We start from the raw sequence: 22,245 nt of genomic DNA on the forward strand, positions 1-22,245 counted from the left end.
AGATCATCAAAATCACAGCATTATAAAGATGCTTCTTTTTTTCAGAATAACAGAAATATTTTACTAAAGCACAAGTTTTACAGAAGTTTCCAAAGAAACCATGCAAAATGGTCACAATAATTTTTTTTACCTTTTGGGCATGGTGGGACGGAGACTCTCCACTTGACAGCAACATCACAGTGTTATTAGTGAGGGCTGTGCTGTTTATCTAATGTTCCCATTTTGGTTCAGACAATGAAGCTTGTCCATCTACAGTGTCTAATGTTAGACTTTTCTAGAGAGCTTATTCTAAAACCTGGCTAGCTGCACTAAAGCACTGCCGTTAGATCCCTAAGAGAGGGGAGGGGGACGAGACTATAAAATTGAAATAAACCTACTTTCCCACTAAAAAATAAAATAAAAGCACCCGTGCCCCTCGCAGCCAACCCTGACAACTACCTTCATTCACAATGCCTCGTACTTAGACCGTGATGGGGAATGGAGTCGAAACAGAGAGTCCTGCTTCTCAGCATCTCTCAGCAACCCGGGTGATGCTTCCAGCTCTCGCTTTCCAACAGTGAATCAGGACAAGACAGATTTGCTGCTGTGCATGTGATCACCAAAGGTGAAGGTACCTCGGCTTTTATTCTGCAATATTTCGAAGACTGTGTCCATTGAAAGCAAAGAAAAAAGAAGTTTTGGCAGGACAGAAGTGATGCACACTTGACGATCTGATCGACTTAAACATTATCTGTGCCATGGAGCCTCCTAGTCCGTGCCCTCTCTTTTTCTACGGCTCCGGCTTCGTTGCTCTTCCACTGCTCGGCAACCTCATTTGCTAATGGATCATCTGGATTCCGAGCACTTAACCAAGCCTGGATTGATAGCAGAACTGTTCAGATCGGCGGTGCTGGGGACCACGTACGTTTCAAAATATGGAAACATATGCTTCCCGACTTGTCTAAATCAAGATAATAAATTTGAGTCATCAAACATACTTTATGTTCTGCCATTGGGTATTTTTCTGGAAGGAATAAAAGTCCTGGATGGGGAGGGGAACACCCATAAAGAAGGGGAGGGGGAGGGATTAGGGGGATGTTTGCCCGGAAACCGGGAAAGGGAATAACACTCGAAATGTATATAAGAAATACTCAAGTTAATTAAAAAAAAAAGTCCCTCCCTCAAAGGGGAAATCCTGGGGGCCAGCAACGACCACATGAAAAAACGGGCATTGCTCTCAGAACAGGTTCTGCCAGCAAATGCTGGATTTCCTTGATGATCCTTCGAGGCAGGCCGGCCATCTTGTCAGATCCTGAGTTCGGACTCTGCTCATATAAAGATGTTTCCATGGAGCACATTACTCGGTGTGTCAATTAAAATAAAACCAAGAAAGGGATGGAAGGAACGCGTTGTTCAATTTAAAGCCATGATGTTGAAATTTTTGCTTTGCTGTGAGAAAGAACAATTACTTAGCTTCCCAGGGCTCGATCTTCATCCACAAAAATGTATCCCTTCAAGGTTGTGTTCCCCTCACTTCTGAGGCTGTGGGTCACTCCTTCAACCTGGCATGCATGAGACAGGCCAGTGTGTGAGAGAAGACTGAGCGAGTTCAAGGCGGTTGGAGAATATGAAGAAACACACTTTGAAAGGACCTCTGGTCACAGTGTCAGGAAGGTCTTTTTTGCATGACCTTTGGACAGGTTTATCTGCTGGAGGGATCACTCCTTATAAAACATAAGCACATGCTTGGAAGGCCTTGTGCAAAGTTCCGTGCTCACACTCCACTATCAGGGACACTAGATGACTTGGTCGTAGATGTTGTCACCAACAACACTTTTTAAATTTCAAATTCTCTCTCAGGTAAGGTTCATGGGATATAGAGTCTGTGAACCACTGTGCAAAACCACAGCTTTCCCAGGTCTCAGATGGCTTTTGGAAATGCGAGTGACAAGGGAAGGGGTTGCTGCTTTAGGAAAAGATTTTTCCTGACTGAAGAGAAGCAAAATGCCATCCCAAAGGGACATCTCGGCTGAGCTAATATTTCTGGATTCATGTACTTCGCAGGAAAATAGGTAGTGCGGATGCCACCAGGAGAATTATTTAGAGCAGCCCTGGCTGCTTGGACAGAGATTATAAGTGAAAGCTACCGTGGGCTTCTCTAAATGCCCTAATGCTACACAGAATAAATAAAAAGAGAAAAATATATTTTAATACATTTCATTTAATTCAAAATATCCCAAGTACCATCATTTCAATGTGCCGTCAGTGTGAAAAAATAGACTCATTTGTATTCACTTGTGTGACATATGTTCATAATCTGGTGTGAACCTTTTGCTTAGAAGCGTTTTAATTCCATGTGTATTTTAATTCCGTGTGTTTCATGATAACACCACTCCTGGCTGTTACACTGGGGGCAGACATCATGATTTTACTTACTAGCATTAAATGCTGAGGTATTTTAATATGCAGTGAACTTCTTCTTCTTCTTGGAAACATGTTTATGTTATTAAGACCAGAGAAAATGCTGTTTCTCAGGTAACAAAGATTCTGCCTTAGAGAATCAGAACAGTAATTCCCACTTTGTGTTGCCTGCTAGCCTTTGTTCAAGCAGTTTCTTGTTGCTGTTGGTGAGGGGTTTTATTTACAGTCCTTGGCCTCGGGATAACGAACAGGTCCTGGAAATGCTCCCCGACTCCCAATTGGAAATAAATATTCAATGTTGAACCCATTCAAAGGGTTAATTTCGGGGCTGGAGCAGAGGCTCAGCAGTTAAGAGCAACCATTGCATCTGCAAAGACCCCATTTCAACTCTCAGCAGCCACACAGTGGCTCAAACACATCTACAACTGCAGTCCCATGGGATGCAAGTCCCTTTTCTGAACAAGGTAGACATCAGGCATTCGTGTGGCATACACATATGCATGCAGGGAAACATGTATACACCTGAAATAAGCAATTCTTTACGTCTTTTAAAAGGAGACCCTCAGTTTGTTTATGGTGGATTATGTGGATGGATTCCTGTATATTGAACCATCCCTGCATCCCTGGGATGAAGCCTACTTCCTCAGCTGGATGGTGTTTTTTATGTGGTCTTGAATTCAGTTTGCAAGTGTTTTATTGAGTAATATTGCATCAACGTGTATAAGAGAAATTGGCCCGCGGTCCTCTTTCTTCGTTGCGGCTTCATGTTTTGTAGGTGTCAGGGTGACTGTGGCCTCCTTGAATCTGTTTGGCAGTGTTCCTTCTGTTTCTCTTTTCTGGAATAGTTTGAGGAGTCTGTCATTACCTCTTCTTCGAAAGTCTGTTAGAAACCTGTGCTAAAACCATCTGACCCAGGGCTCTTTTTTTGGGGGGTGGGAGTTGGGAGACTTTTAATGACTGCTTTATTTCCTTAGGGGTCCTTATACAACTATTCAGATAGCTTACCTGATCTTGATTTACCTTTGGTAAGTGGTTTCTTTCTAGAAAAATGATCCATTTTGTTTAGATTTTCCAATTTTGTGGAGTACAGGCTTTTGAAGTTAGACCTAATGATTATTTGAATTTCCTCAGAGTCTCCTTTTTCATTTGTGATTTTGTTTATTTGACTGCCTCTTGGCTAGTTTGGCTAAGGTTTTGTCTATCTTGTTGAGTTTCTCAAATTAGCAGCTCTTAGTTTTGCTGATTCTTTGTATTATTCTCTTTGTTTCCAATTGATTGATTTCAGTTGTGAGTTTGATTATTTGATATTCATGTGGAGGGATATTAATGACCAATGATTGTTAGTTTCTGTTGTTTTGATGTTTTTGGTGTGTGTGTGTGTGTGTGTGTGTGTGTGTGTGTGTGTGTGTGCTTCTCTTCTTTTGGTGTTTCTGTAAAATAATTTCTTGTGTTTCCTTGGGTGTAGTTACCTTCCTTGTATTGGAATTTTCCTTCTAGTATCCTCTGTAGGGCTAGAATAGTGGAAAGATATTGTTTAAATCCTCAACAGAACCAAAAGTTGGTTCATTGAGAAAATCAACAAGATAGATAAACCCTTAGCCAGACTAACGAGAGGACACAGGGAGTGTGTCCAAATTAATAAAATCAGAAATGAAAAGGGAGACATAACTACAGATTCAGAAGAAATTCAAAAAATCATCAGATCTTGCTATAAAAGCCTATATTCAACAAAACTTGAAAATCTGCAGGAAATGGACAATTTCCTAGACAGATACCAGGTACCGAAGTTAAATCAGGAACAGATAAACCAGATAAACAACCCCATAACTCCTAAGGAAATAGAAGCAGTCATTACAGGTCTCCCAACCAAAAAGAGCCCAGGTCCAGACGGGTTTAGTGCAGAATTCTATCAGACCTTCATAGAAGACCTCATACCAATATTATCCAAACTATTCCACAAAATTGAAACAGATGGAGCACTACCGAATTCCTTCTATGAAGCCACAATTACTCTAATACCTAAACCACACAAAGACCCACCAAGGAAAGAGAACTTCAGACCACTTCCCCTTATGAATATCGACGCAAAAATACTCAATAAAATTCTGGCAAACCGAATCCAAGAGCACATCAAAACAATCATCCACCATGATCAAGTAGGATTCATCCCAGGCATGCAGGGATGGTTTAACATACGGAAAACCATTAACGTGATCCATTATATAAACAAACTGAAAGAACAAAACCACATGATCATTTCATTAGATGCTGAGGAAGCATTTGACAAAATTCAACACCCCTTCATGATAAAAGTCCTGGAAAGAATAGGAATTCAAGGCCCATACCTAAACATAGTAAAAGCCATATACATCAAACCAGTTGCTAACATTAAACTAAATGGAGAGAGACTTGAAGCAATCCCACTAAAATCAGGGACTAGACAAGGCTGCCCACTCTCTCCCTACTTATTCAATATAGTTCTTGAAGTTCTAGCCAGAGCAATCAGACAACAAAAGGAGGTCAAGGGGATACAGATCAGAAAAGAAGAAGTCAAAATATCACTATTTGCAGATGATATGATAGTATATTTAAGTGATCCCAAAAGTTCCACCAGAGAAGTACTAAAGCTGATAAACAACTTCAGCAAAGTGGCTGGGTATAAAATTAACTCAAATAAATCAGTAGCCTTCCTCTACACAAAAGAGAAACAAGCCAAGAAAGAAATTAGGGAAATGACCCCCTTCATAATAGACCCAAACAATATAAAGTACCTCGGTGTGACTTTAACCAAGCAAGTAAAAGATCTGTACAATAAGAACTTCAAGACACTGAAGAAAGAAATTGAAGAAGACCTTAGAAGATGGAAAGATCTCCCATGCTCATGGATTGGCAGGATCAATATAGTAAAAATGGCCATTTTACCAAAAGCGATCTACAGATTCAATGCAATCCCCATCAAAATACCAATCCAATTCTTCAAAGAGTTAGACAGAACAATTTGCAAATTCATCTGGAATAACAAAAAACCCGGGATAGCTAAAACTATCCTCAACAATAAAAGGACTTCAGGGGGAATCACTATCCCTGAACTCAAGCAGTATTACAGAGCAATAGTGATAAAAACTGCATGGTATTGGTACAGAGACAGACAGATAGACCAATGGAATAGAATTGAAGACCCAGAAATGAACCCACACACCTATGGTCACTTGCTTTTTGACAAAGGAGCCAAAACCATCAAATGGAAAAAAGATAGCATTTTCAGCAAATGGTACTGGTTCAACTGGAGGTCAATATGTAGAAGAGTGCAGATCGATCCATGCTTATCACCCTGTACAAAGCTTAAGTCCAAGTGGATCAAGGACCTCCACATCAAACCAGACACACTCAAACTAATAGAAGAAAAACTAGGGAAGCATCTGGAACACATGGGCACTGGAAAAAATTTCCTGAACAAAACACCAATGGCTTATGCTCTAAGATCAAGAATCAACAAATGGGATCTCATAAAACTGCAAAGCTTCTGTAAGGCAAAGGACACTGTGGTTAGGACAAAACGGCAACCAACAGATTGGGAAAAGATCTTTACCAATCCTACAACAGATAGAGGCCTTATATCCAAAATATACAAAGAACTCAAGAAGTTAGACCGCGGGGAGACAAATAACCCTATTAAAAAATGGGGTTCAGAGCTAAACAAAAAATTCACAGCTGAGGAATGCCGAATGGCTGAGAAACACCTAAAGAAATGTTCAACATCTTTAGTCATAAGGGAAATGCAAATCAAAACAACCCTGAGATTTCACCTCACACCAGTGAGAATGGCTAAGATCAAAAACTCAGGTGACAGCAGATGCTGGCGAGGATGCGGAGAAAGAGGAACACTCCTCCATTGTTGGTGGGATTGCAGACTGGTACAACCATTCTGGAAATCAGTCTGGAGGTTCCTCAGAAAATTGGACATTGAACTGCCTGAGGATCCAGCTATACCTCTTTTGGGCATATACCCAAAAGATTCCCCAACATATAAAAAAGACACGTGCTCCACTATGTTCATCGCAGCCTTATTTATAATAGCCAGAAGCTGGAAAGAACCCAGATGCCCTTCAACAGAGGAATGGATACAGAAAATGTGGTACATCTACACAATGGAATATTACTCAGCTATCAAAAACAACGGCTTTATGAAATTCGTAGGCAAATGGTTGGAACTGGAAAATATCATTCTGAGTGAGCTAACCCAATCACAGAAAGACATACATGGTATGCATTCATTGATAAGTGGCTATTAGCCCAAATGCTTGAATTACCCTAGATGCCTAGAACAAATGAAACTCAAGACGGATGATCAAAATGTGAATGTTTCACACCTTCTTTAAAAGGGGAACAAGAATACCCTTGGCAGGGAAGAGAGAGGCAAAGATTAAAACAGAGACTGAAGTATCACCCATTCAGAGCCTGCCCCACATGTGGCCCATACATATACAGCCACCCAATTAGACAAGATGGATGAAGCAAAGAAGTGCAGACCGACAGGAGCCGGATGTAGATCGCTCCTGAGAGACACAGCCAGAATACAGCAAATACAGAGGCGAATGCCAGCAGCAAACCACTGAACTGAGAATAGAACCCCCGTTGAAGGAATCAGAGAAAGAACTGGAAGATCTTGAAGGGGCTAGAGACCCCATATGTACAACAATGCCAAGCAACCAGAGCTTCCAGGGACTAAGCCACTACCTAAAGACTATACATGGACTGACCCTGGACTCTGACCTCATAGGTAGCAATGAATATCCTAGTAAGAGCACCAGTGGAAGGGGAAGCCCTGGGTCCTGCTAAGACTGAACCCCCAGTGAACTAGACTGTTGGGGGGAGGGCGGCAATGGGGGGAGGGTTGGGAGGGGAACACCCATAAGGAAGGGGAGGGGGGAGGGGATTTGTGCCCGGAAACCAGGAAAGGGAATAACACTCAAAATGTATATAAGAAATACTCAAGTTAATAAATAAAAAAAAAGAAGAAGAAGTCTGGTGTAATTCTGATAGACCTGCCTTTATATGTTACTTGGCCTTTTCCCTTGCAGCTTTTAATATTCTTTCTTTGCTCTGTACATTTAGTGTTTTGATTATGATGTAGCAGGAGAATTTTCTTTTCTGGTCCAATCTATTTGTGTTCTCTAGGTTTCCTGCACATTTATGGCCATCTCTTTCTTTAGGTTAGGAAATTTTTCTTCTATGATTTTGTTGAAGATATTTTCTGGGCCTTTAATCTGGGACTCTTCTTCTGCTATTCCCATAATTCTGGGGTTTGGTTTTTTCATAGCATCCAATTTCCTGAATGCTTTGTGTTAGAAACTTTTTAGATTTATCATTTTCCTGGATGGATGCATCAATTTTTCTATGGTATCTTCTATGCCTGAGATTCTATCTTCTATCTCTTGAATTCTGTTGGTGATGCTTGTGTCTTTATTTCCTGTTCTCTTTCGTAGGTTTTCCATCTCCAGGATTGCCTTCGTTTGTGTTTTCTTAATTGCTTCTATTTCCATTTTCAGGTCTTAAACAGTTTTATTCATTTCCTTCACTTGTTTAATTGTATTTTCTCTTATATATCTTTTAAGGGATTTATTTATTTCCTCTTTAAAGGCCTCTATCAATCATCTTCATTTGATGAGATTTAAAGTCATTATCTTCATTCATTTTAGGATATCCAGGGCTTGCTGTAGTAGGACAGCTGGGTTCTGATGGTGCCATATTGCCCTGGCTTTGGTTGATTGTGAGTTTGTGGTGATGTTTAGCCATCTGGTTGTCTCTGGTGTTGGCTGCCCTGATAGTCTCTGGTGGTATCAGGCCTCTGGGACAGCATGTAGTGCTGGTAGTCCCTAATGGCAGAAGGTCTCTGGCTGTCTTGGGTGGCAGCAGCCTCCAGGGAAGCGGGCTGAGTTGTGACTTGGGGAGTGGGGTGCAGATCCAGGCTTACAGGCAGAGGTGTGGTTAGAAGATGGGAGGGCAGAGGGTTATAAGGCAGACTTCTCAGCTGCTGGGCTTGTCGGGGTCGCAGCAGGCAGGGTATCTTACGTGGTTATCCTGGGTGGCAGCAGGCTGAGCTCTGGCCTGGGAGTGAAGTGCAGATCTGAGATTCCCCCTGTAATTCCCACTCCTGATGATCCTCCTATATTTCCAAAACACTGCATCTTCAATTTCATATTCTTTTTTAGTTGGTTAACACATGAGTTTAATTAGGGTCTCTACAGATCCTTGGTGTCCAATGAGGTCTCATGAGACCCTTCCCCTGACAACTATTAACTGTCTGCAGATCCTCAGATTTCACTCTCTGAGGCCTCATAAACAAGGTGGCAAAGGCTTAATCACATTCAGGAAATCATAACTTCTTAGAGTTCTAGAGGGTGCTGACTCTGTCCTGCTTAGAGCCTTTCATCCATGTGACTGCACATTTCCCCCAACTCTTACATATTTTCTTCTCCCTCATCCATAATGTTCCTCAACTCATAAAAGGGGGAAATGATGTCCCAGTCAGGAATGAGCATTCAACAGTCCCTATTCTCAATGCTCTCACCAGTTATCGTTACAGTGTTTGTTGCCCAATGCAAAAAAAGAAGTTTCTCCCACCAAGACAAAAGACAAACTGTGACCTGTGGGCATAAGTATAAATGCTTACATTGATGAATTCCCTGGATATCATTTTATATTTCAGCAATGGACTTCCCCTTTATGTACCAATTTCTAATTATTTTTATAAAGTTATTTACTTATTTAATGTGTGGGACAGTGAAAGGCACCCTGGTTTCTGGTTGAGGAGGTTTGAACCCCAGAGACCCTGAAGGGACCGTAGGCATTTTGCCTGACTCCCAGGAAACCAGGCCAATCACTGGCCCACAGCCCTCCATAGATTTGTGGCCATCAGTCACCTCAAGCCCCTCCACAGGTAGAGGATGTGACCACTGGTCACATAGGCTCAAGACAGATCTCCATTATAATGAGGTACCTACAGGCCTGGAGGGCTTAGCCAATAAGCTTTCCTTCCCAGACACTCCTCCCTGCAAAAGGTATTTAATCTCAGGCCCACCCTGAGAAGTGGGGTGTGGTTTTACTCATCCACTTTCCGCCATGACAAGAAGTGACTTAAAACCACGGACCATCTTTTATTACCTTGGGGAGCCACAGAGAAGCTCTTCCCCTATAGAGCTACCATCTAACCTTCAGAAGAAGGCCTCCCTGTGCTCCCAGCAGTGGCTGGCACTAAGCTTGCAGCCCTCCATCAAGCCAAGGACTATACCCACCCCTCCATCCCCACAGGACCAGCCAGAGTTCACCCCTTTCACCCTCAGCCCTGGGCTCGCTCCAGCCCTGCGGGCCCCCACTCCATTCTCATCTCTTCTGCAGTATCCCTGCGGTGCCTGGATACCCAAGAGCCTGAGAACCCAATGGCCCAGGCCTCCTTGCAGGCCCAAGGACATCACCCTAAGCCAGCTCCTGCTGTGTCCCACACCACAAACCATGCTTCACCACCCCCGGAGCAGTGTCCCACAGCATCCCACAGCCCAACACCCACCCGGAGGCGGCATGGGGTAAGCACAGTCAACTTCCCGCATCCTACCTATGGCAGAGCGGACGCAGGACCCCATTAATCCTACAGGTATATGTCTTAGTGAGGGTTTTACTACTGTGAACAGACACCATGACCAAGGCAACTCTTATAAATGATAACATTTAATTGGAGCTTCAGAGGTCAGAGGTTCAGTCCATAATCATCAAGGCAGGAGCATGGCAGCATCCAGGCAGGCATGGTGCAGGAGGAGCTGAGAGTTCTACCTCTTCATCTGAAGGCTGCTTGCAGAATACTGGCTTCCAGGCAGCTAGGATGAGGGTCTTAAAGCCCACACTCACACTGACACACCTACTCCAACAGGGCCACACCTCCTAACAGTGCCACTCCCAGGGACAAGCATATACAAACCACCACAGTATATAAGCCTGCATGAGAGTATATAAGCATCATAAATGATTAGAAGGTTTCCCAATCAGAATGTATTCTTCTGTAGCCCTGTCCTTGTGTACCTTCTTATCAAAAGTGGGATGGGACATATTCACTGATATCTAGTGAAAAGAGCTCAGGGATGCTTCTAAATCTCTATTGTACAGAAAAGCACTCACAAAAAGCAACACCCAGCCTATTCCGGCCAGGGTTCCGAGCTTCAGAAATACAGCATTACCGTAAGAGGCATGCAGACATGCTCCTCAAAAAATCCAAACATGGAGGAACAGTGTGATGTGAGCAGAGGTCATTTCAATTTCACACCAATTTCACCTTTCACCAAACCCTATAATAGCTTCGTCTTTTTTGTTGTAGTCTGACACACTCCATGGTACTCCTGTGTAGGCTCCCTCAGAAAATCTGATATTGTCATACTATGGGTTTGTTCCTAGTCCATTCAGGCTCCTCAAACTGGGCCACATTAATAACATGGACTTAGATTCTCCACTCTAAGAGATATTTATGGGAAAATGGCTCTCCAATGAGAGTGGATGTGAAAGCATCCAGGCTATCCCGGAAAGCCTCTGCAAGGGAGGTGAATGAAGAGCCCAATTTACCACCATCCAAGCCTGCGGTGGCTTGAAAGAGAAGGCACTCAGAGGTTCAGATAGTTGACCCTCAAGTGGTGCTGCTGTCTAGGTAGTTTTAAGAGGTATGGCCTTGCTACAAGAAATATGCCACCGTAGGTCACATTGAGGTTTCAAAACCTTCAAAAACCTTGTGGCCTGAACCTCTCGTAGAAGTAATGTTTTAAAAGGGTGAGTGACAATGGGCACTTACAAGAGCACTCTAGGCCAGCTACTACCCTTGAAGGATGAAGTCCATGCCCGAGATCATTGTCTGTGCCTAGTGGCTGGGACTCTACCAAGTGCCTCAAAGTAAAAGAAAAAATCTAGATGCTAGTGCTCATCTAAATATGAATAACTGATGTATATTCTTGCTGCTCTACCTCAGAAATTCTGATTTTCCCACTTTTTTTTTTTTAGTAAATCAAGTTGTATTACTCCAGTCCTCTTTTTCCTACTCTTCCCATTTCCTCTGCACAGCCTCCCCGCCCAGGTTCTCCAGTCTGACCGCCTTTCTAAACAGTTTGCTTATTTGGGTAGCTGACACAGCCATGGAGCCACAGCAGGCAGGGATCACAGGACACTCAGGGCAGCTGGGCTCTCAGCGGAGCTGCTGTGGGTGATCGGTGGAGTCTTCAGCTTCCAGGGACAGTTTCGCTGGTCCAAACGATGGCGATGTATCTGAGGACTGAGATGCACGTGTGGTGGTGTTTCTGGAGGCTAAAGCGCAGGTGCCAAGTGGTTCCAAATAGCTGGGTTCAGTTTGTCTCAGGGGCACCTCTGGAGGTTCCGCCTGGTTCTATTCAATCTCTAGAGGGCAGACTCGAGTCCTTGACCTGGCTCTCTGCCTTGTCCAGAGCCTTTCTGTGCTGGTTGTGAGGTGACTGCAGATAAGAACGTGTCCAGCAGGGGGCGCGATGTACCTGGATATTCTCCAGGAACACGGTCTTAGCTGGGAAGAAAAGCTAGACTCCAGGTTCTCAAATATTGTTTTCCTGTGCATTTTCAGGTACTCTTTGCCTTGGAAAACAATACAAAATTAAAGGTTTTTTCTGCTTAAGTAAATTTTATTTAGAGGGAACAATTTGGAGAAATGGGTCTTGCTCTGCTATTTTGCTGGCCCGAAGCTCCTGGGCTCCGGTGATGGTCCTGTCTCAGATTCCCAAGCATGGGAGTGGATACAGAAGCCCACAACAGTGCCAGGCTTCCGACTAGGTTTCACCTATTGCTTTTAGGCAGAAAAACAATTTCCTGAAACCTTTCATTTCCTTCTCTTGTAGTATTAACCGTAGAGATAATGCCTTATCAGGCACATTACACAGCTGCCTTTTTTGAAACATTTTATTTTTTAATATGTGTCTTGCGTCTGCCTGTATGCAGGTGTCTGCACGTGAGTGCATGTGCTCAAAGAGGTCGGCGGTGTAGTTCCCCCAGAGACTGAGTTACAGTCAGTCGTCAGCCATCTTATGTCTCCTGGAAGCTGAACTCTGGTCCTCTGGAAGAGAGAATGATGCCCTCAGCCGTCTCTCCAGGCACACACAGCTTCTTTTTTTTTTAAACCATTTCTCCAGCCTTTATTTTGCATCTAATGTTAATATATTTATATTCTATTTATATATATATTTTTTATTATTAACCTGAGTATTTCTTATATACATTTCGAGTGTTATTCCCTTTCCCGGTTTCCGGGCAAACATCCCCCTAATCCCTCCCCCTCCCCTTCTTTATGGGTGTTCCCCTCCCCATCCTCCCCCCATTGCCGCCCTCCCCCCAACAATCTAGTTCACTGGGGGTTCAGTCTTAACAGGACCCTGGGCTTCCCCTTCCACTGGTGCTCTTACTAGGATATTCATTGCTACCTATGAGGTCAGAGTCCAGGGTCAGTCCATGTATAGTCTTTAGGTAGTGGCTTAGTCCCTGGAAGCTCTGGTTGCTTGGTATTGTTGTTCTTATGGGGTCTCTAGCCCCTTCAAGATCTTCCAGTTCTTTCTCTGATTCCTTCAACGGGGGTCCTGTTCTCAGTTCAGTGGTTTCCTGCTGGCATTCGCCTCTGTATTTGCTGTATTCTGGCTGTGTCTCTCAGGAGCGATCTACATCCGGCTCCTGTCGGTCTGCACTTCTTTGCTTCATCCGTCTTGTCTAATTGGGTGGCTGTATATGTATGGGCCACATGTGGGGCAGACTCTGAATGGTTGTTCCTTCTGGAACACACAGCTTCTTAAACTGTGGTTTGACTCCTCATATGGAATCTTACAACTGAATATGAGTATCCTTAATCCCGTGAAATCTAATAACCAGGACATCAAGGGATGAGACAGGAGAGAGATAGGTGGCTTGGTGGACTAGGACTTTCCATGCAATGGTGAGGGCTTCAGTTGGAATCCTCACAACCCATATGAACGCTGGATACACAGTGAGAGTGTCTGAAATCCCAGTGCTCCTGTTGGCAGATAGCATGCAGAGACAGCAGAAGATCCAGGACCTCCAGGACCAAGGAGCCTGATATACCTCAGAACAATAAAGACAGGCTGTCTGAAGCACGGTGGTGGGCTGGAGAGATGACTCAGTGGTTAAGGGCACTGACTGCTCTTCCAGAGGTCCTGAGTTCAATTCCCAGCAACCACATGGTGGCTCACGACCACCTCTAGTGGGGTCTGATGCCCTCTTCTGGTGTGTCTGAAGACAGCTACAGTGTACAATATATGTATAATAATAAATAAATCTTTTTTTAAAATAAAAAGCAAGATTGTGTGGAAAGACTGTCATCTGAGGTTGTCCACTCACCCAGTACACACACAGGAACATGCATGCTTCCCCATTTTCCCCACCTGCTTCCCACCATGAGATCAGGTGAACCCCATCCCCTTCAACATGTCAGGGAATCTAAGCAGGGGGGACAGTCCAATCCGAATTTTTGGAGACATTTATGGCAGAAGGGAACTGAAGCGGGGAATCAGAGAAGCCCCTCTCAAGTCCTGCATTTCTGCATCATCTTTGCATCCTCACGTAATGCAGAGACAGAGTTCTCTGCTGTCTCTTCCCTTCCCACAGGCCCCACGTACGGTTCATCAGATAGGTCCTTGTGAAGCCAGCTGAGTCATGTAGGTTGTGATGGCTCCATCTGTGAGTGACGTGTGAGGTGTGTGTTCCCTGTGATAGCTTCACTGTCCTCCATAATTCGTTCCTGCATCTGTCCCTACATTCTGTACCAGGGCCCTGGGTAAATATTAGAATCAATGTGAAATGTATTCAGAGCCAGGTAGGGTAGGCTTCTCTTATATCCCCAGTAATCTGGAGGCTGCGACACAAATACCACAATTCTGATGCAATCTAGGCTATAAAGTGAGTTCAGTACTAGACTGGGCTACACAGTTGAAACCTGGGTCAGTGAACAAATGGGCATGGAAAATGAAGAAACTGTTCCCAGTGGCCCACGAGCAGCTATGATCCGAACAACTTGGATGTTCAGAAAGGAGGATAGCAAGTGTTTTTGCCAGCCTGAGTGACTTAGGAAGATTCCATTTGAAAACAACATTAACAACACAAGCTCATATGTGACTAGTATCATTTTGCAAGACAGGGTCTCACTATACAGCTCTGACTGTTATCCTGGAGCTCACTACGTTGACCAGGCTAACCCAAAGATCCGCCTGCCTTTACCTCCCACATGCTGAGATTAAAGGTATGTGCCATTCATTATGCCTGTTGTGACTATTGATTTTGATAGTCTACCTAATTATCTAGAAAAGTCTAGGACATTAGTAAAGGTTACGCTTTAGGTCACTGTGTAAGGGCATTTCCAAAGCTGGTGATGTCATAAGATTTCTAATCTAATGTCTTGAGGCATCCATAAATAAAGTCCTAGAGTATTGCAGGTGATTGGGTAGGAGGCAGAGATTTTTTTCAGCAATTTGCTCTTTAGAATCATGTAGTCGAGGTTGTTTTTTGCCTTGGACTCTTTAGTTCTATAGTCCTTGTTTGACTGCCCTCACCCACTAAAAAGTGAGGAACAGCCTGACCTACATGCTGCTTCCCCATGATGTTCTGCACAGAGCATATTGAACAAGCGTCCATCGACTGAATTCACTGAAACTGTGAGCCCAAAGTCAACTTTCTTCCTTTATTTCTCTCAGGCAGTTTTCCGTGATTTCACCGACTACGCCTTCAGAGCAGCCCAGTGGTGGAGCACTTGCCTGGAATGCAGGAGGTCCTGGATTCCATCCATAGAACCAGACTGGACCACTTACTTCAAAAATGCTAAGATAAGAGGGTTAAAGTAGCTTTTGATCTTCACAGAAAGGTACGTCTGTCCACACTCAATCCCAGACTCCCATGAAAAGAGGAGTGGGATATGTAACATAGCAAAGTCAGTGTCCCATAGCACAGAATTTGAAACTGTCACCTGAGAGGGGTAAAAGAGGAGGCAGTGTTGATCAGATAGTAGGAGAGGTATGTGCTCTGACACCTTTCTAGTGGAACATGGCAGGTGACAGATTATCAAAATGCTAACTTGTGTATATGTGTGTAATTACAGAGAAAAATGTGTTAAAACAAACAAGTAGGATTCATCTCTGGCCAAGAGAAGGACAGTGTGCTTTCATGCAGAGAATAATACAGAACACACGATGCCTAAAACAGGTCCAAGGAAGGCATTCGGTATGTGCCTTACATAATGGAACATTGATACTGATTTTAATTACATGTGCATCCGTGCCTGTGTGGGGTGTGTGTGTGTGTGTGTGTGTGTGTTGACAAAAACCACTTTCAGTTATACCATCGGGCATAGCAGTGTCTGATGCCCCCATCCTCTGTCATTAGAAAGGAGCTAATGATCATTCACTTGCATTATGTGGATCAAAGATCTCAGCATATGTAGAAGAGTTGTCTAGTGCCACACGTCTTTCAGGAGAAGGTCATGTCACAGTATAATTGTAAATCCCATTCTACCTCTCGGTTGTTATTGGATTAGTTCTTCACCTAGAGAGGCCTGGACTTGTGCAGGGTCCACGCCACGTATCTAGGTTACAGCATGCAAGAGGAAAGACAGTGCTTTCCTCCCACCCGATGCCTTCCCCTTGTCCTTGTCCTTCCCAAAGATGTCTGCTTCCCATGAGTGAGCAGGTGTTTCTGAACACGTGCTGAGCTCATGCACCTGGCTCTCATCTGGAGGAATTTCCTTCCCATCTTGTCTTCTTCAGCGTCTTTTTAACACTGAAGCACTGTTCAGGGTATCAGAAACCTTTCTGTGTCATATCATATTACAAATAACACTCCTTTATTTTTTCTAAAGGTAATTATAATAAATTATTATATAAAACATATTTTATTATGACATTTTATAGAAATATAATGGTTTTTTTTCTTTTCTCTTTTTTTTCGGAGCTGGGGACCGAACCTAGGGCCTTGCGCTTGCTAGGCAAGCGCTCTACCACTGAGCTAAATCCCCAACCCCAATATAATGTATTTTTATCACATGTATATACATTACAATTAATTTGATCATGTATAGATCCCAATTACCATCTTTTTTTTTTTTTTAGTTTTATATCTTTGTGTTTTGACATAGGACAGCTCTGGCTGTCCTGGAACCCACTTTGTAGACCAGGCTGGCCCTGAACTCATAGAGATCCACCTGTCTCTGCCTCCCAAGTGCTGGGATTAAAAGCGTGCACCAGCATACCTGGCTCCAATTTCTCTCTCTTGGTTCCCACTAATGCTGATGTCCTTTCTCATCACCGCTAGTCCATCTTCTATTACAGGCTGATTTGTATTGGAGGGATCCGATGAATTAAAATGGGGTTGCTTCCAGTAGTGTGGAGCCGTATTGGCTTTACCTGCTCACTGAAACTTCATATCCTCTGGGAGGGGCAGAATCCGGTAAGCCCATACCCCCATGACAGGATGTTGAAAAAATTCTCTATGTGTAGGTTGAAAGGCAAACATTTCCAGATAAGGCTCTCGAATTTTCTTCATGTGTTCATCACAGCTGAAAAAGGACTTCATTATTTGCACATAAATTAAAAGGAAGCCAGCAAGTTAAAGGGAAAGAAATGTCCTGAGTAAACCACGTTTCCAAGGCTACAATGTTTGCCTTTATAGTCTTAATAGACTGTCATTTGTGCAAGCAGAAAAGATGTAATTAAGAGTGTGGAGCAAAGAAAATTAGGCGAAGAAAAGCACTGGAGGAACCCACAGGCTTTGGGAAAGGCAGGTACTCTGTGAAGTATAAGGCCGCACACACAGGCTCGTGGTGCACTACGTGGACAGTAAGAAAAGCGTGGATACAGTGACGGAGACGGCACTGCATACACCATGACGGTGTGTGCAGATGAGCGCAGCAGGGAGAAAGAAAGGAGACATAGTGATCTAGGTATCAAAGAACCTCGTGCCAGAGGTGGTGAGAACAAGATGCAGGTGAGAACACTTCAGGTGGGATTGGACAAGGTGGCACAGGTACCAAGTCTGCTTGCAACAAGAGGAGTTGCTGGTCACTAATCCTGAACTATATCATTCATTCATTCAGCTTCCCTAGTTACGCCTGAGGAAGCAGAAGATGGTGTCACGTTCCCTATGGCTGGAGTTACAGGTGTTAGTGAACACTCCACTCTGGGTGCTGGGAACTGAACTCAAGTCCTCCGGGAAAAAGAAAAACAGCAAGGGCCATTAAGTACTGAGATATCTCTCCAGACCCCTCTTTTTTTCCCTGCTGTTTCTTATTTGACTTTTGGTTCTGAGACTGTGTCTCTTTCTATATTGTGGAAAGCTCTAGGTGCCATGATCATATAGAGACCTAAGATTATACACATGCCTCAATATACTCAGATGTAGACTGTTTAAATGGTGTGATCATGATATCAAGCCCTTTCCCCTATGATCCATTGTTTACATTCAATCTTCAATTGAACCTTCAGTACCCTCTAAGTCAGAGAGATCCCTTAACCCTCTAAACCTGGCTGGAATCTGGAACAGTGGAAGCTCCAATTTCACCAATAATCGGTTACCTCTGAGGGGTTCTCTAGGCTGAGACTGTGAAGCATGCAGTTAAGCGTAGAGAACATCCTGAAGGAAATCACAGAGGCAGGGAGGATTCGGCAGAGAAAAAGGCCTGATATTTCCAGTCAGGGGAGTGGACCATTCACAGAGCAGAGACCTCCTGATCTATCCTGCTTGGGGGATGGGTGTTAAAATGCAAGCAAGCATCAGGAGGTTCTGTAGGAAAATCCCCACAGCAGACATCACCTGAACCATTGAAGACACAGACATATTTCCATGGTCTAGGCTACTGATTAGAAAACCAGTGAAGCTGCTGCTCAAGCCAATAATTTCTTCCCTTTGTGCTGATCTGCATTACTATTACTCTAACCATAAAGATACACTGCCTGAGAGAACATATGCCTGGTAGTGTAAATCAGATTAGGACCACATTGCTGGGGAGCTTATAGGCCCCAGGAATGAACCCAAGATGATTATTTTGATAAAAAGACATCGTATGGAGCTGCCCTCTAAACTGGTATCTTTGCATCCATAGTTTAGTATAGCTCTGACGGCTCATCAGGGAAGTTTCTTTGTGCGATGGATGGTGGTTGATACAGAAACACACAACTGGCCATGGCGCAGAACAGGTACATGTTATACATATACACGTGCATACACATATTATGGCACATGGACTCAAGGCTCAGGGCCTACTGCAGAAGAGGGGATAGAAAGCTTGTAGGAGACAGAAGAAGGACAAGGAGGATCAGAGGAAAACAATGTCCTATAGATGAGACAGGACTGCTGCACCTTTGAACTCATAGCAGAAGAATTGGCAGGCACAAGACCTGCACAAAATGATGCCAGTCCCCATTAGAGCATAGAGGAGCAGGTGACTCACAAGCCCCCACGGCTCACTTAAGAGCTTCTGACAGGTTATGGCTTTGCAGGGAGGAAGAGTTGTTTTTTTTTTTTTTTTTCAAGAGCGTAGCCTCTGACAGACTGACTACAATCCAGTGAATGGTCCTCTATTCATGAGGTATATGGCAGCACAAGTTAGACCTGATTGGTCATTCAGAACAATAGAAGACAAAGTTGGGGAGTAGATTTCAGAAGAGTTAGGAAGAAAGGTGTGCATAATCCAAATAAATGCTATGGAATTCATAAGGAATTATGTAAAATAGTAAAGGCAAAGATAGGAAGCTGAAGTGTGGGAGAAATAGTCTTCCCCACAAAAGAGTGCACCAATTTGTATCCAATGCCCAATGGTCAGCCCTGAAAACACACATACAAGCATGCTCCTGGCAGGTCACGCACTTCAGGCATCCACCCAGGAACTTTTTGGATCTGGGAATGGCTGGGCAGTTCTAATCTTCCACGCAGCTGTCATAGATTTCCCTCCAATACCTTTGACACAACCCCCTCTAAATCTATGATCTATCTTTGCTGCCCTATTCCTTCTGGGCAGCCAGTCCCCCAAGTCTTTGTTGCCTAACATGGCAGCCCTTTTGGGGGCCACATTCCTTCTCACCTACATTTCAGATGGTTTTCCTTCTGCAGCTGTAAATCTGCTCTCCCTCCAAAACATGGCAATCCTCCTCTCTCCTCCTCTCTCTAGCATCCTAACGTGCACAAATCTAAGGGTCTCATCCAGTCTCCCTTTCTTTGCCCAGCCATTAGCTATTGGCACCTTTATTGATCAAAATTGAATTGGGGACAAGGACCTTCAGCATGTGAACACACACATTCCCGATAAAATCAAAGCATTAGAGCCAATCCCTAATATACAAGAATCATTATACAGACCAAATAGGTTGAGTTTAGGAATATTTGTGTATATACATGTACACATACTCATGTAACAACAAGGAATAGAAAAAAACGGACATGATTTTGAAAGAGAGAAAGGAAGGCTTGCATGGGAGGGTTTGGTAGGAGGAAGGGAGGGAACAGGGAAATACTATATTTATAGTGTAATTTTAAAAAATAAAAATAACTAGTGTATTAAAATCAATTTTAAAATTATGTTTTCTTCATTTGCAGCATTTTTATAATAAAGTTTTTATAAATTTAGCAAACAATAGGTGACGGTAATGAATAGGAATTAGACAGCGTTCAACTCGACATATTGGAAGCCATGGCAACAGGATCAGCAACTCTGGAGGCCAATTTTTCATTCACATCACGAAGACCTCATCCTTTAGTGAAGAGAAACACTATTATTAAATTCTATGAAAGAGAGTCACAGAAACGGCACTTTGACTAACAGTATCCACATACGACAGTTCTGCCGTCTGATGTAATAAGGCATCATAATTGAATGGAAAATGCTTAATATAGGATCTCTAGAGCTGATGGTGAGTCCAATTATATTTTTATAGGCAAATTTAACAAACTTCCACCACTTGAACGTCTCTGTACATTTCTGTGTATTTTTACCGTATTCGTGATGTTCTGAAAGGTTCAGCATCCTCTCTTTACAGCCATTTCCCTCACCCTAATCGGAACTCTGTGTATTAATAGACACTTTCCAATTGCCTTCTCCTCGGTGACGCAGAACCTATCTAATCCAAAATCTTTTCAACTGATTTGGCTGTTTTAGACATTTTATTTCAGGATAGCCATCACCGAATGTGTTTAACAAAGGCTAGCAGAAGAGGAAATTGGGGGCTGCAGTCCCGAGTCCTGGGGTGGTTGATCTCTTCTCCCAGCCCTGCCCAAAACTGAAGCATAGTATGCTTAACTAATGCATCTTTGACATTTCCCTCTGAAGTAAAGGAGGGTGGAAAGAGGGGGCCTACGCCAGGTGAGAAGCCATAGCATGAAAAGGAGCTGGAAGCCACCCAGGCTTATCTGAACCACAATTTCCTGTTAAGAAATCATTCTGGCATGATTTTTTTTCCTAATATTGTAGGCACTTTTCTGTGATTTGTTCATCCTCACCCACGCTTCTTCAGAGAAAGATGTGCAAATATCCTGGAAGATCGTAGAAAAGACAAACATGTTAATGTAACCACTCTGCTGGACATGTGTATGTGTTATTCAGCTCAGACAGCCCTCTGTGTTGGAAGCTCTCAATGGGGCACCTAGGAACTCAAGATAACCCATGCTGGGCAATGTTAAGGGAGACTGAGCAATGGCCTCTTCCCAGAGATGCTGGTGCTCTCATTTGTTTTCATCTCCCACTTACAAGGGCCTAACTAGGACACCATTCTGAAGTCTCCATGGATGCTGTATATGGGCACACTGAGTGTGTGTGTGTGTGTGTGTGTGGAAAGATGCCCATACTTGTGGAGGTCCAGTGAAGACCATGGTCTTTGTCCCCAGTGCCCCTCTCTGATTCCACTTTCTGAGAATTCTTTCTGCAATGTCCCTTGGTAACTCAGCTACTTCTGCCAACCCCCAAGCCTATTCACCTCACCTTGTGATTCTTCTCTGGTTCAGGAAGATATTCCCCAGTGCTCTTTGAGCAGGGCCTGTATGTCTTCATGACACTGGGGTCAGGTTGATGTTAAGACACTATCTGATTGTCTCCAAGCCAAAGGTCCTATGTTGTATAGAGAAAGACAGTATAGGGACAGTAGCAATTAGTACCTGCAGTTGAGTTGTTTTGTTCCTCACCATGTGATTACCTGTGTCTGAGGGGTTGTCTAGGAGAACTAATGGTTTGTGGGGGAGAGCCGGCTTCAGCATGTGTGGAGTGACTCTGAGTCCCTAAGAGTGGTTCAGCTACTGCCGTGAGGAGTTCCTGAAGAGGAGAGAGAAGCATATTGGCTTTGGCAGGCACGAATACAATCAGTACTCGCCAATGTAAGGAAGGAGGCTGGCGGATGGGTGTTGTTCATCCAAAGAGGTGATGGATACACTAAAGCTTCCCATCTCAAATTGTTCCCTAGTCTTTTTCTTCTATACTTGATGTTTCCATACACCGTTCTCAATAACCTTACAACTTTTCCATCATTTATAAAAGAGATGTTAAAGTTTAAAAGCATGTCTGTCCACACTTCACTTCAATTTCTAATAGCGTTCAGATCAAAGCAGTATTGAAAAGCAATCTCACAATGACCCTTCATGTGCTCTCCAGGTGGTTTCTAAGGAACTGAGATGAAAAACTCTCCCCTAGCCCAGACATGTGAAAACAGTGGCCAGCTATGTCCTCTAGACTGTACTTCCAGGACACAGGCCTCCTATTGTCACCCTTCTCAAAGTAATGTGTTTACTCTTCTGGTAGGAAGAGGGTCCAGGATCCTTGGC

General features: G+C 43.6%; 1 pseudogene; it reads right to left on the reverse strand.

The window, feature by feature from the left end:
• Nucleotides 1-719: 719 nt before the first annotated feature.
• Nucleotides 720-1,280, reverse strand: Ube2n-ps6 (ubiquitin-conjugating enzyme E2N, pseudogene 6; annotated as a pseudogene).
• Between the last annotated feature and the right edge of the window lie 20,965 nt (nt 1,281-22,245).

This window comes from Rattus norvegicus, chromosome X (assembly GCF_021556685.1).
Source record: "Rattus norvegicus strain SHRSP/BbbUtx chromosome X, alternate assembly SHRSP_T2T, whole genome shotgun sequence".
Classification (NCBI taxonomy): domain Eukaryota; kingdom Metazoa; phylum Chordata; class Mammalia; order Rodentia; family Muridae; genus Rattus; species Rattus norvegicus.